This window comes from Canis lupus, chromosome 27, assembly GCF_011100685.1.
Source record: "Canis lupus familiaris isolate Mischka breed German Shepherd chromosome 27, alternate assembly UU_Cfam_GSD_1.0, whole genome shotgun sequence".
NCBI classification, from domain to species: Eukaryota; Metazoa; Chordata; class Mammalia; order Carnivora; family Canidae; genus Canis; species Canis lupus.
The window spans coordinates 37912752-37929032 of NC_049248.1; positions in this window are offsets into that span (position 1 = coordinate 37912752).

Below are 16281 nucleotides of genomic sequence, written 5' to 3' on the forward strand. Positions count from 1 at the left end.
CATAATCCTGGGGTCCTGGGATCAAGTCCTGCTTCAGGCTCCCTGCAGGGACCCTGCTTCTCCCTCTGCCTGTCTCTGCCTCTCTCTCTCTGTGTTTCTCATGAGTAAATAAATAAAGTCTTTATAGAAGATATTAGAACAAAGAGTACAAAACATGCATCAAAACTGGTCAACAGAGACTCTAGGCTCATTTTTCTATTACCCATTTTTGAAAGCCCATGTAACATTTTCCCATTCATCAAGAGATTTCAGGGGAAATCTTTGGGGAAGTGTCACAAAATAGCTGCTGAGCAGGAACAGTAATAGAGAAAAGCAGTGTTTGTTAACTGAAGTAAAATAAACCTACTTGGAACTTAGAATTTGAATTCCCAGCTCATTTATAGGTTGTCTGCCATGCACAGCTCATGTAGGGTACGTTCCTAGTTAGGAATTTTAAGTCCTAAATAATTCTATTCTGAATGACACAGAAATGGATAAAAATAACCCAGCAGACAGAATGTCCTATTATACAGATCAGAAAGCAGCTTTGAATCTCAGCCCACTGAGAGGCTGTGGGTCCTCAAACAAGAAACGCAACCCCTCTGAGCTTCCATCACCTCATCACCAAATGAGGATAACATGTTAGTGCAGATTCAAACATAATCTTATGAAATAGTGTGAAAATATTCAGTAAACTCGAAGTGCTATACAAATGTATAATTTTTGCTCTTTAGAGATCTTTGGCACCTACTCTCTGAATCAATCAGTGACCTCCTTCAAGGTTGTTCAGGTCTGATCTCACATTGGCTCAAGATTTCATTTCTTACATATTGAGTTATCGCTTTAGACCTTGCCTCTGCCCACCTCTTTCTTGGACTATTAGAACTTTATTACTTCTCTGGCTTCCATTTGACTCAATTTAATTTTAGGCCCATGCTGAATCTGCCACATAAGAACTGTGAGTGTAAAATTAGAGCACACTCCCCTATCCACTGTAACCCATCTAGTAATATTCAGTATTTGAGAAGACAAGGTGGCGTGGAATTATGCTTCTTTTTCAGAGAAATAAACCAATTCCTTATCTTTAAGAAGATGTACTTGGAAGAACACCCAATTTCTCCTCATGAAATAATATAGACACCATTATTCCTTCTGTTCCTCTCTCACTTCAGCACTGGGCAAAATGTACTTATAAACTAAAACTATAAGGCAAACCCTTGTTTGCAAAAGACCTTAGTAAAAAACCAGAGCTGGTGGTTAATGTGAGCAACGATAGTCTATGCACTAGTCTCTTCTTCATATAAATAACATCCAACATATATAGCACTTACCATGTATCAGAGTCGTTAGGTGTATTCTCATTTACTCTTCACAACTATTATTTATCCTTATATTACAAATAAGGAAACTGAGGCACAGAGAGTTAAGTAGTTTATATGAAGTCAAACAGCTAGTAAATGAGAGAACTGGGATCAAAACTCCAGAATCAGGCTTCAGAGTCAATAGTTTAAATTTGCTATACTGCTAATAATCACAAAATTAATAGAAATTGTATTATTATCTATTGTTACATAACAAGTTATGTAACAAATATTAGGGGCTCCAATTTTAGGGGCTTAAAACACCAGCAGTGTTTCTGGGTTAGGAATCTGAATACAATGCAGCTGGAGCCTCTGTTTCCAGGTCTTTCACAAGATGCAGTCAAGGTGTCATCTGGGGCTATAATCATTTCAAGGCTCGACTGGGGAAGGATCCACTTCTAAGCTCACTCATATAGTTACTGGTAAGATTCAGGTTCTTGCAGGCAGTGAGACAAAGCTACCCTAATTCTCTGCCAAATATGGCAGATTGCGAAGTGTGCCAACTGGGAAGACAATAGAGTTCAGCAAAATGAAGTTGTGATCTATTATAATGTAATCATAGGAGAGATAGCTTATCACTGTTGCCATATTCTAAGTCTAGTAACACTCAAGATGAGGAGATTACACAAGAACATGAATACCAGGAGGTGAGAATCAGTGGGAGTCATATCAGAGCTTCTTACCTCCATAATAATTAACAGTGCCTAATGTTTATTGAGGGCTTCCTATGTGCCAGGTAACAATTCAAATATTTTACCTATATTAATTCATTTAATCTTTGCAACAAGGCCCAAACGACAGAGGAACAGGAATGAGGAATGCCATGGTTACACTTAGGGGTGGAAAGAATAAAGAATGCCATGCTCCCATATTCTAATGGAGAAAATGTTAGAATGCTCCAAACCTATTCTCATAACCTGACTTTACCACAACCACACCCTTCTTAAGAATCTTTTCTCTTATCCACAAAGTGGGCCTTTTCTAGCTAGTGGCAAACAGTATTTTCACAAAAAGTTCTCCTCTAGCTCTACTAGTCCTCAGGATGGGGAAGAAGAGTTATTCTAAAATAAGTGAAATTTTTAAACTGTTATTTGTTTCCATTATAACTTATAAAAATGAATATATCTTTTTTTATTCGGTTTTAAAAACTGAATAAAAATCTTCTTAAGTTTTTGGTATTAAAAGCTATAAGGATTCAAGATATCCAAATGAATTGCTGTTTTAATTCACTTTTAAATTTGTTTAGATCCTGTTTCTTCTCAAAGAGTTGATGTGACTGGCTCCCAGTTGGTCAACCTAAAGAAAGATAATAGAGCAAACATTTCCTCTGAAAGATCCCAGGCTATAGGGATTTGAGTGGAAGGGGGCACAAACACAGTGATCAGACTCTCTCTCCCTTTGGCCCTGCCCCTTAGAGGCCTGAGAAAGAGGTAGAATCACTTAGGACAGGAGGGGCTGGAAGTCCTCTCTCCTATTATTAATAGAGACTAAAGCAGTTGCTTATTATGAGAGCTATGTGGAAGACATCCCAGATTCCTAGGCCCCTGGGTATGTGTCTATTTTCAAGCCTCAGATATTTGCAATGACACATCCTTTAAACATCTAGAAGCCAGTTCCTGCTCAAGTTAAAAATATCAGCAAATGAATATAGATTCAAAATTCGAAATAAAAGATGAGCAAAGGAAATTCAACAGTTTGTCATTGAAAGAATAGTAACATTTGCCAAGAAGGGTTAATCCAGTAATAAGGAAGGATTATTAACATACAGATTTTCCCTGACTTAAAATAGGCTTACGTCCCAGTAGACCCATCACAAAGTTGAAAATATTATAAGTTGAAAGTGCATTTAATATACTTAACCTTATTGAATATCATAGATTAACCTAGCCTCTCTGAAACATACTCAACACTTATATTAGCCTACAGTCAAGCAAAATCATCTAATGCAAAGTCTATTTTACAATAAAGTATGAATATCTCGTGCAATTTATTGAATTACTGTACTGAAAGTGAAAACAGGAATAGTTGTAATTTTACCTCATGACCATGTAGCTGACTGGGAGCTGTGGTTCACTGCTGCTGCTGCTGCCTGGCATCTCGAGAGTATATTACACTGCATATTACTGGACTGGGAAAAGATCAAAATTCAAAATATGTTTCCAATGAATGTGTATTGCTTTTGGACCACTGTAAAGTCAAAACATCTTATGTCAAACTGTCAGTAAGTCAGGGACCATCTATACTAATGATTCATCTCATTAATAAGTCAAAGGAGTAACGCTATTTCAGTAGAATCCAAAAAAGGTATTTGCAAGAATGTGGAAAAGTATCTCATAATTGAAGAAAAGTATCTCAGTAAACTGGGATAAAGGAACCCTACTTTATCATGACAAAGAATATGTATCTAAACTAGTATCATGTTTAACAGTGAAACACTAGAAGAATTTCCAATAAAGTCAGAATTAAGACAAGTGTATTCTTTATTGCATTATCTGTTAGAGCACAAAAATGAAAATCTAAATGTTCAACAATTAATTTATGATACTCATAATATGGGACACTACATGGCTGTTATATTATTGTACATGTATGTATGCATGCATATGAATGAGATTCATGTATACACAATATGTAGAGATCTATATCTATCCATCTGTATAGATAATATGTTTGTACATCACAATATGGGTTAATGGGATTGTATTAATTTTCAGAATTCTTTTGGTGCACAAACTGTTCACAGTGGTTCCTTTAGAAGAGTGGGATTTGTAGAATTGAAGGAAAATGAGAATGAACAGATCTTATGTAAATACATTGAAGAAATAATGGTATTTCTGATGGAAAAACTATGCATAAGACATTAATCCATCAGGGATCCCTGGGTGGCACAGCGGTTTGGCGCCTGCCTTTGGCCCAGGGCGTGATCCTGGAGACCCGGGATCGAATCCCACGTCGGGCTCCCGGTGCATGGAGCCTGCTTCTCCCTCTGCCTATGTCTCTGCCTCTCTCTCTCTCTCTCTCTATGTGACTATCATAAATAAATAAAAAAAAAAAAAAAAAAAAAAAAAAAAAAGACATTAATCCATCAGAAACTTATTCAAATGATGTATTACCAAATTTTGACTTTGGTTGTTATGGCTCTGTGATAGGATTATGGATAATGTCTGTGTGTGTGTTTGTGTGTGTGTGTGTATGTGTGTTTTCCAAGTCCTTTCTATTAATTATGTATTTATTTTGTAATTTGAGAAAAGAATAAACTACGGTAATGTTTAATTTATAGATTACACAAGACAACTATTAGAATTTATGAGAAAAAATCTGTTTATCTTAATCTAGTGTTATTTTTAAAGATTTTATTTATTCATGAGAGACACAGAGAGAGAGACAGAGGCAGAGGGAGAAGCAGACTCCCTGTGGGGAGCCCAATGCGGGATTCAATTCCAGGACCCCGGGATCATGACCTGAGCCAAAGGAAGATGCTCAACTACTGAGCCACCCAAGTGTGCTTTTAATCTAGTTTTTTAAAAGGGCCATGATGCCTCCTATTTCTATCACAGTCTTCTAAAACCTTTGGGAAAGCTAAAGTCTTCCATTTTGTTGCAAAGCCAACTCCCTTTCCTGGGCTTGCTTAATTTGGTCATGTCTCTGATGTTCAAAATCTTGGAATCATTCTTAATTCCACTCTCTTTTCTATATGGAGTCACTCATTAAGTTCTCCTGATGAGCCTTTCTTTATTTCACACAGCCCTTTTCCATTCTAATCCTATACCATCTCCTGGTTTCGGCCCTCAATACCTCACACTTGGAGCACTAAGATATCTCATTGGGTCTCCTTATCTGCCAGATTTGTCTTCGTCATTTTCACATCTCCCTGTCTTCACCCCCACATCCTTTATTGCCTGTACTATTTAACTGCTTTGTACTATTTAATTGCTCTATTCCTTTTTTCTCTAACTTGCTTCATTTTCACCTCCATACCTATGCTCTCAGCGCTGCTCCTTGCAATAGTATGTAATTCTACTCTTCCTTCCCAATTACCGTCACCCCCATCATGGTCTCTCCTTCATCCCTTTACATATCCAATCCTTCATTTAATACATAGTTCTTAACCATGTACTGTTTGCCAGACATTGACCTACGCCATGGGGAATATGGACTAGTTTTCCATGTCAGTGAATGGACCACAAAGGGTTATTAAGCTCAAGTTCACCACATTATCAGCTTCAACAGTATTTTAGGTCCTCTAGCAGTCACAGAGGTTTCTAAGAGCCCCTCACTTACCTGCTTCCCTCTGACTCTATTCTCAAATCTTTCATGTGTTCAACAATTAATGCATGTCTTATCCATAAGCTAGACATTATCTTGGGTGGCAGGAATGGAAAGGTGAATAAAACCTGCTTCTTACTCACTAAGAGCTTCGGTTTCGTGGGGAAGGTAGACAGGAAAAGAAATACAGTAGGGACCAAAAGTCACTCTAAGAGAAAAGTACAGAACAAAAGAGTGTATTTCACTCTACCTGAGAAGAACAAGATAGGCTTCACACATGAGGTAATGTTTGAGCCGACAGTAGGTAGAAAAAGACAAGGACAGGGTTCCAAGCAGCAAGACTAGGATTGCAAAGGCACAAAGCAATAAACAGCACAGCTCAACAGGAAACCGTGAGTACTTCAGTATGACCGGAACACATGAGACTGGAGCTGGGCTGGGGCCAGATCTTATTTTGCCTTGTTTTGCATTTGAGGGAGTGAGTAAACACTAAAGAATTTTAAGCAATGAAGTAACATAATTAGATTTGTGTTTTGAAAAGCACCTGTGGTGGCTATATGGAAAAAAAATTGGGGAGGGGTGAGTGCTAGGCAGAAAGCAATAGTTATAGTCCAGAGAAGTCAGAAGAACCAGGCACATAATGATGTAGGAGGTGGTGGTGGGATGGAGAGAAGAAAATGGGTTATACAGATATCAAAGAGGTGAAATTAATAGGACTCATCTACTGTTGGGTTTTAGGGGATAAGGAAAAAGAAAGATAACAATGACTTCTGAGTTTCTGGCTTGATATCATCTACTTATCTATCTACAGATCTACCGAAGGGTATATCCTAAACAGAAAATAAAGGAGGAATTGATGCTTCTTAGAAGGAGGGTATACAGTAAGTTTGAGTGGCCAGTTAGACATTGAGGTAGAAAATCTTAGAGGCTGTCAGATGCAAAGTTCTTAAGTTCAGGATTTGGGAGGGTTAGAATTAGAGATTTGAGAATCAGAGTATAAATAGTGGTCAAGCCCATTAGAATGGGTAACATTACCCAGAGTAAATGTATGTGATGAGAACAGGTGCTAAGGACAGAACTCTGGGAAACAACAACCATTAGGGTATCAGAGTAAAAGGAACCAGGAAAGGACCCTGGGAAGAAATGGTCAAAGTAGCCAAGATAGGCTATGGTATGAGTTTCTTATTGATGCCTTAACAAATCACCACAACTTCAGCAGCTTATAATAACACAAATTTATTACAGTTCTTTAGCTTTAGAAGTCCAACCTATGTCTTACTAGTCTAAACCCAGGGTGTCAGCAGAGCAGCATTCCTTTCTAGAGATTCTGGAGGAGAAGCGGTTTCCTTGCCTCTTCTGGATCCTAGAGGTCATCAGCATTCCTTGGCCTTTTCCAGTCTTCGAAGCCAGCAATAGCAACTCCAGTCTTTATCATTCTATGCCACATCACTCTTGCTTCTGCCATCATACCACCTTCTTCCAGGCTCTCCTTCTGGCTGTGCCTGTCTCTGTCTCTGTCTCTTCCACTTTTGAGTACTCTTGTAATTATATTGGGTTCACTTGAATAATTCAGGTTGTTCTCCCTACCAGCTGATCAGTCATTTTAATCTCTCTGCAACCTTAATTCTCCTTTGCCATGTAACCTAACATATTCAGAGGTTCTAGGGATATTAAGTCATGGGTGGCTAGGGGTGTGTGTGCACTATTCTGACTACCCCAGCTGTCATCTCAGAAACGAATCAACCTAAACAAAAACATTAAAGAAATAAAGGAGTAGATGGTGGTGATCCTGGACAAATTACTCAATCTTTCTGTGTATCTACAAAACAGAGATAAAAATGGTAACTACCTCATAGGTTTGTTATAGGAGCTAATCTTTATAAAGCACCTAAAGGTGTGTCTGGCTTATAGTTGTTTTTTTTAGAAGCAATTAGAGAGATTAAATAAGGCAAGGAATTAAAACTGGCCATTGGATTTGTTCATTAGGCAATTAGTGATCTTTAGCATTGCAGTTTCAGGAATATAGTGGTTGTGGTCTAATTACAGTAAAATAAAGGTTAAGACATAGGATAAAAAAAGTACACACAAATTATTTAGGAATGGAAAGAGAAAGGGGTCTGGAGCTGTCCTTTTTTTTTTTTTTTTTTTTTTTTTTTTAAGTAAGCTCTATGGCTAATGTGGGGCTTGAACTCAATGAAATCAAGAGCCCTGTGCTACCCAGGGACCCAGCCAGGTGCCCCCTTGAGGCAGTCTTGGCTATAGGAGGATGGGAAGTTATGGGAGATCTGAATACACTTTCCTGCTGTGGGGAAGGGGCCAGTCGATAGAAAAGGTGAACATATGAGAGAGGAATAAGGGAGCAATTGGTGTTGTAAAATCCCACAGGAGATGAAATAAATGTGATCAACAGTTTAGGTGTGGGAGTTAACTTTGAACAGGAGAAGAAACAATTAATTTTCTGAGTCTAGAGGGAAAGCTGTGAGGGTGAATCCCAAGAATTAAATATACTTTCTTTCTGTGGTTTCTGTCTATCAGGAATACTCATACTCACAGGCCTCCGCCTGAGGCAGTGACACCTGAGTTAAGTTCTCCTTCATCCAATATCAGGATGCCACACACTGTCAATGGGGTTTATCTCCTACCACAGGAAACTTCTATTGGGTCTTAGAATGTTCAAGTTTAGATTGAGAAAGTAAAAATTGGGCAGCCCGGGTGGCTCAGCAGTTTAGCCGTCTTCAGCCTAGGGTGTGATCCTGGAGTCCAGGGATCGAGTCCCACATCAGGCTCCCTGCCTGGAACCTGTTTCTCTCTCTCTCATGAATAAATTTAAAAAAATATATTTTTAAAATATCTTTTAAAAAAAGGGCAGCCCCGGTGGCGCAGCGGTTTAGTGCCGCCTTCAGCCCAGGGCGTGATCCTGGAGACCCTGGATCGAGTCCCACGTCGGGCTCTCTGCGTGGAGCCTGCTTCTCCCTCTGTCTGTGTTCATTCTTTCTCTGTGTCTCTATGAATAAATAAATAAAATCTTTAAAATATATATATATTAAAAGAGAAAGTAAAAATCTCATTGTCCTCAAGGCAATCAATTTCATAAATAATACCGATCTCTTTCAAAAGAGCTCTCTGACCAATGTATATGTGCTATCTTGCCCCTCCCTACCTTTTCCTATGTTTCTGATAGAAAAATGAAGAGGGAGAAAACCAATCTAATTAGATACAACTTCATGTTAAGAGAACAAGCCTTCTTTATTTTTAACTTTTATCATGGAAATTTTTAAACATACACAAAAGTGAAGGGGATAATAGAACTCCCATTTACTAATCACTTCAATAATTACAACCTATGGTCAATTTTGTTTCATCTATATTTTCCCCTCTCCATCCTCCCATCTACATCCTGGTTTTGGAAACCAAGTTGGATTCCTTTAAAAAGTAGGACTTAAAAAAATATTTTATTTATTTATTTGAGAAAGAGACAATGAGCAGCTAGGAGGGAAAGAAGGAGAGGAGAGAGAAGCAGACTCCCTGCTGAGTAGGGAGCCCAACGCAGGGCTTGATCCCAGGACCCTGAAATCATGACCTGGGCCAAAGGCAGATACTTAACCAACTGAGCCACTTAGGGACCCCCCCAAAAATAGGACTTTTAAACTTAAACACTTCAGATATCTATTTCTCTTTCATCAATCACATGACCAAAACACAAGATACACCAAGACTCAGTATAGTACTACTTTATGCAAAGTTGAAATAGCACATCAGAAATATTTTTTAAAGATTTTATTTATTTGAGAGAGAGAGCAGGAGGAGGGGCAGAGAGAGATGGAGAAGCAGACTCCCAGCTGAGCAGGGAGCCAATGCAGGGCTCTATCCCAGGACCTTTAAGCAGAAGCTTAACCAACTGAGGCACCCAGGTGCCCTGCACATCAAAAATATTAATATAAGAGTCTCATTTTAGATGCTAGTTTAAAATTATTTTTTTAATTATCAAGAAAAAAATTATTAAAAACTGCAGTTTCAGAGCTAGTAGGAAAGTAAATATTTTTCATGCTTTTGTCACCATGACTGCTCAACAGAAATGCCTAGCTATCTATCCTTCATACACTAGGAACATCCCAATTATTTGGTTTGGAATGGAATAATTTTGGTGATCACTCTGCTGTTTAACATTCACCATTATTTTAATGTAAATTGTTTTTAATAGCCAAAAAATGCCATCAAGTGCTGATGTTGGTGCTTGAAAACATTCCCATATCAATAACTTTGTAGGAAAAGTTAAATGTGATAAATTGCTCTGAAGAAAGCCGAAGTCTACAACATCCACTATTGTTTGTTTAGAATAGGGCACACTGCAAAATATTTGAAATGATGCCAAGACACTTGAATGTAGCAGATACATCTTTAACCTTTAAAAATCCTCAAGTATCTGGGCAAGAATAATGGAAAACATAATACTGGTGACTCAGCAGCAAGATCAGTATCACCATAATAGATTTATAGGCTCTGTAAAAGTGTTTCAGCCCCACCAACTCCACTACTACCATTTATTTTACATTTATTCCTATTGAGATATTATACTAGCCCTTAAGACTATATCACGTGTATAAAATACAATTATCCTGCTCTCAACATTAATACAGACACCTGAATGCGCATCATTGTACAATGCTATTTTGTAGCATCTTCAAGATAATCAAAGAAGAAAAGGAAAAGATTAAAGTTTTGAATTTTATTTTTAACTAAAATAGCTTCTCCTACTTAAATTGCCAACCTTGCAGCTAAGTGAAACCCTGGGACTAAGTTAAAATAAAAGTATTATGTGGCAGTTTACAGGACCCTTTTAATAAAAGTAGTTGGTGTCTTTCAAGCAAATGTTGCTGGAAAAACTAGGTATCTATGTGCAAAAGAGTAAAATTGGACCCTTTTCTAACATCATGTGCAAAAATTAATCCAATATGTATCAAAGACCTAAACATAAGAGCTAAAACTATCAAACTCTTGGAAGATAACAGGGAAAAAATTCATGACATTGGGTTTGGCAATGATTTCTTGAATATGACAACAAAAGCATGAGCAACAAAAGAAAAAATAGATAAATTGTATTAAATGAAAACCTTTCATGCATCAAAGGACACCATCAACAGAGTGAAAAGGCAATGCATGCAAATCATATATCTGATAAGGAATTAATACCCAGAATATATAAAGAACCCTTACAATTCAACAACAGCAACAAAAAAATCCAATTAAAAAATAGACAAAGGAGTTAAATAACATTTTTCCAAAGAAAATATACAAATGGCCAATAAATACCTGAAAAGATATTCAATATCACTGATCATTAGAGAAATGCAAATCAAAAACACAATGAGATACTACCTCATGCCCATTAGGATGGCTATAATCAAGAAATCAGAAAATAACAAATTTTGGTGAGGATATGGAGAAATTGGAACCCCTGTGCATTGCTGGTGGGAATATAAAATGATACAGCCACTGTGGAAAACAGAATAGCTATTCCTTAAAAAGTTAAAAATAGAACCACCATATAATCTATCAATTCCACTTGTGGGTTAATATCCAAAAGGATTGAAAGCAAGGACCCAAACAGATATTTGGGCACCCATATTTCACAGCACCCTTATTGACAATAGCCAAAAGGTAGAAGCAATCCACTAGTTCGTTGATGGTTACACAGATAAATAAAATGTAGCAGCCTTAAAAAGGAAGGAGGGGTGCCTGGGTGGCTCAGCTGGTTAAGTGTCTGACTCTTGATTTCTTGGTTTTGGCTCAGGTCATGATCTCAGGGTATTGAGATAGAGCCCTGCATTGGGCTCCACACTCAGTGGGGAGTCAGCTAGAGTCTCTCTCTCTCCCCCTGCCCATCGCCCCTGCTCTCCATCTCTGTCTCTGTGTCTCTCTCTCTCTCACAAATAAATACATCTTTTTTTTTAATAAGGGAAATTCTGACATGTGCTACAACATGGATGACCCTTGAAAATGTGATGCTAAGTGAAATAAATTATAAAAGACGAATACTGCATAACTGTACTCATATGAGATAACTCAAGTAGTCAAATTGTAAAGGTAGAAGGTAGAATGGTGCCAGGGGCTGGGGAGAAGAGAGAATGGGGAGCTATTATTTAATGGGTTCAGAGTTTCTGTTTGGGAAGAGAGAAAAGTAATTCTGGAGATGGATATTAGTGATGATTGCCCAACAATATGAATGTACTTAATGCCACTAACCTAACCATACATTTAAAAATGGTTTAAATGGTCAATTTTATGTCTTATAACTACATTTTAAAATGTAGTTGGTGAGCCTTTTGCCCTCTTTTCTTTGTTTATTCCTCTTTCCTGCTAGCTGGAATGCAGCTGTGATGGCTGAATCTCAAACAGTCTTCTTGGACCTCATAGGTTGAGCTTTGCACAACTTTGAGGGCACCATTTACACAGAATATCTAGACTTTTTCCTAAGAGAGAAATATTCTGTCTTGTACGACCACTGTTCTTTTGGATTTCTGTTACTTGCAAACAAGCCTAATTCTAACTGATGCAATAGGTTATCTATCTATCTATCTATCTATCCATCTACCATCTATTTCATAGCCCAAATATTTATAAGCAATAACCAGAGTCCAGAGGCATACAGATTATTATAATAAAGTGAGAAAACTCCAATGTATGCTAAATTCTGAATATTGGACAATCTGACAGGAGAGAAAAGCAATATAAAAATCCCACTATTGAGACAAACTATGAGAGATTCCTAACTCTGGGAAACAGAGTTACAGAAGGGGAGGTGGCTGGAGGGATGGGGTAACTGGGTGACGAGTACTAAGGAGGGCACTTGATGGGATGAGCACTGGGGGTTATACTATATGCTAGCAAATTGAATTTAAATTAAAAAAATAGAAAATAAATAAATAAAAATAAAAATCCCATATTTCAATTTATTAGGTAATTGCCTCACATATAGTGACAAACACTGTAAAACTACAAAATGGTTCATTAATAGAGGCCTGGGATACTATGCAATTATTAAAAAGAACAGGTAGATATATAGATAAGCTAAAGTTAGAACCACTTGTATAGCTCCATTTTTGTGGGGGGAATAAAAAAACCCTGACATGCATTTACATATGTGGAAAAGAGATATAATAGTAGCTAACATTTATAAAACACACACTATATGTTAACCTCTGTCCTAAGAGTTACACCTGAATTATCTCCATAAATTCTCAAAACATGCCTATGGGTATGAAATTTCATTATGCCTGTTCTGTAGCTGAGGAAATTGAGGCACAGACAGGTAACATAGCTTGTCCAGGGTCATACAAATATTAAATTTTGGAGCCAGAGAATTAAGCAGATCTGAGAGGTGATGATAATGAGGAATTGGATTGAGGCTAATGGTTACACTCTGATTCAATTTCTTTATTATGAGCACATATATAACATTTTTGGTAAGTATTTGGGGATAGGAGGAGAAACGCTAAAGAAATGTAAGGTAATGAAACCATGGTTATGCCCTAGAGAATTAAGTAGGGTTGAATTCAAAAGACATATTCAAGATTTCTAGAGAGGAAACAAAAAAGTAATCAAGAGAAACTTTAAAAATGTAACACATATATGTCAAAACTCAGGATGATAACTCTTAATACATTTCGTACAAGCAGAAAGTATTGCATAATGCAACATTTGTCAAACAATACTTGGACTCTGAACACTGGCTGGCAACAATAAAAAGCAAATACAATATTTAATAACTTGCCTAGAAGACACAAAAGAATAAAAAAGAAAAATTGAATTAACAATATGGAATTAAAATATCTGATTAAATAATGATATATATAAGGCACAACCTGCTATTCTAAGGGGTGTATTTGTCCAACTCTAGAGGACTGTAGCCCCTTTTCAGTGCCCTGGCCTTTTGTTGTGCTCTGACCAACAACTTGCACTCTCAGTGTCTGAATCTTTGCTCCTGAAGCCTCCTTCCTTTCACTCTTCCCACCATTCTAGAAGATAGAAAGCCCCAGCCCTTGCATCCAGCAGGCCAAGGTGCCAAGGAATCAACACTCCCACACCCACCCTAAAAGTTCTCATCCAGTGATTCTCTCATGAGTTGGTGTATAAATGCTACAGCTTCCTCATCTCTCAGTTGGGGTCATTCTGAGACACGTTTTTTTTTTTTTAAGATTTTATTTATTTATTCATGAGAGACACAGAGAGAGAGAGAAGGGCAGAGACACAGGCAGAGGGAGAAGCAGGCTTCACGCAGGAAGCCTGACATGGGACTCGATCCCAGGTCTCCAGGATCAGGCCCTGGGCTGAAGGCAACGCTAAACCGCTGAGCAACCCCCCCCCCACCCCGGGGCTGCCCAAGACACGTATTTTTAACCACTTACCAGAGTTTTCTCATAGAATTAAGCTACAGCCAGTCACTAGCTGACTTTATAATGCACCCTTTATTAGCTACCTTTCTTTCCTGGTAACAGTTCCCCACTTTCCTGCCCTCTTGTTTTCCCTATTTTCCAAATAAACTCTCACTCTCAAATCCTTTCTCAGAGTCTGCTTTCTAAAGCAACCAGAATAAGAAAGAAGATTAAAAAAATGCCTTTTTAAACTTTTTATTTAAATTCCAGTTAGTTAACATACAGTATATTAGTTTCAGGTGTACAATTTAGTGATTCAACACTTCCATACAACACCTGGTGCTCATCATAAGTGAACTCCTTAATCCCTATCACCTGTTTAACCCATCCTTCTACCACATTCCCCTCTCCTCTGGTAATCATCAGTTTGTTCTCTATAGTCAAGTCTGTTTCTTGGTTTGCCTCTCTTTTTTCCCCATATGCTCACTTGTTTCATTTCTTAAGTTCACACACGAGTGAAATCATATGATATTTGTCTTTGCCTGACTTATTTCACTTGGCATAATACTCTCTAGCTCCATCCACATTATTGCAAATGAAAGGTTTCCTTCTTTTTTACGGCCAAGTAATATTCGTCCATAAAAATGATATATATATTAAAAGTATATATATTAAAAGTTATATATATATATATCCTTCACATATTCTTCATCCATTTATCAGTCAATGGACATTTAGGCTGTTTCCATAATTTGGCTATTGTAGATAATGCTGCTATAATATCAGGGTGCATGTATCCTTTTGAATTAGTATTTTTGTGTCCTTTGGGTAAATACCTAGTAGTACAATTGCTGGGTCATAGGGTAGCTCTATTTTTAACTTTTTGAGGAAAGTCCATACTGTTTTCCACAATGGTTGCACCAGTTTGCATCCCCACCAACAGTGCAGGAGGATTCCCCTTTCTCCACATCCTTGCCAACACCCGTTGTTTCTTGTGTTGTTGATATTAGCCATTCTGACAGGTATGAGGTGATAGCTCACTATAGTTTTGATTTGTATTTCCCTGATCATGAGTGATGTTGAGTATCTTTTCATTTGTCTACTGGACATCTGTATGCCTTCTTTGGGAAAATGTCTATTCATGTCTCCTGCCCATTTTTAAATTGAATTATTCATTTTGTGGGGGAAATGCAATTCCTTAGTAATAAATATGATAAATACAAATTGGAAATCACTGTTTTATATTAAAAGGGCTTTACAGGAGTAAGGAAATATAACAACTTAGGAAAAAGAATCCACTGGAAATCCAGGACGAAAATTTGTGTGGTTGGTAAGTCACTTCTAATAGAGTAAATCTTATACCACTCATTTTTAGCATTGTTATCAAGTGCACTATTTATTGAGCACCTGCTTATAACTGTGCACCTGACTCTAATTTGAATATTTAGCATGCTCAAATTTTTGAGTTCACCTGTGGAGTTCAGTCAAAATAAAACAAAAAAAACGCTTAAATGGTTAAATCCTACCTTTGCCTAAAACCACTTTGGTTCATCAGGATAAGAGTGACTGATGGATCATTACAATGGCCTGCCCTATATATGCCCCTTTACAAAATACAGAAATATCTAAGATCCATGTGTCTTATAGAATTCTAATGAGGACTCTGATGTTTTAAGTTTAATGTTCAAAAGAATTTTTCCAAATATAGCTAAGAAATTCAATCAATGAACAAATAAAAAGAAACACACCAGATAGCAGCAGCATGTACCAGAGACCTGCTGATCTGTGTATTTAACAAATACTAAGAACCTATTCCACATGTAGCATTGTGCTGGGGGTACTGTGGAGAATATCAAGAACAATACCATATGTTCCTTGTCTTAAAATTACTTAGAATTGGTGCTATTTCTGTCAGGAATAATATCCCTGTAGACCTCTTTCTCAGAATTTATGCAATTCAGATTAGCATGCTGAATTCTTACTTTGAAGAGAAATCAATTGCTAATAAATACTTCTCATATGCCTGTACAATTTAATGTACAAGCCAAACCAAATACTGAATGTGTGTGTCTATTTTTTGGGTCTCCATAGATTAAGAAAAGTAATTGTATGTTCATCAGATACCTTTTGTATATCATTGTGCAATTCCCTTTCAAATCTCATAGATCTAATATGATGACCTGTTTCCTACTGGAGATCATCAGGATGATGGTGAGAAAGAACAGATTTAGTTCTGTTATTTGTGCTATTATTGTGATATTGGGCCACTAAATGGCCATTCTCAGTAAATTTTCCCCCAACTT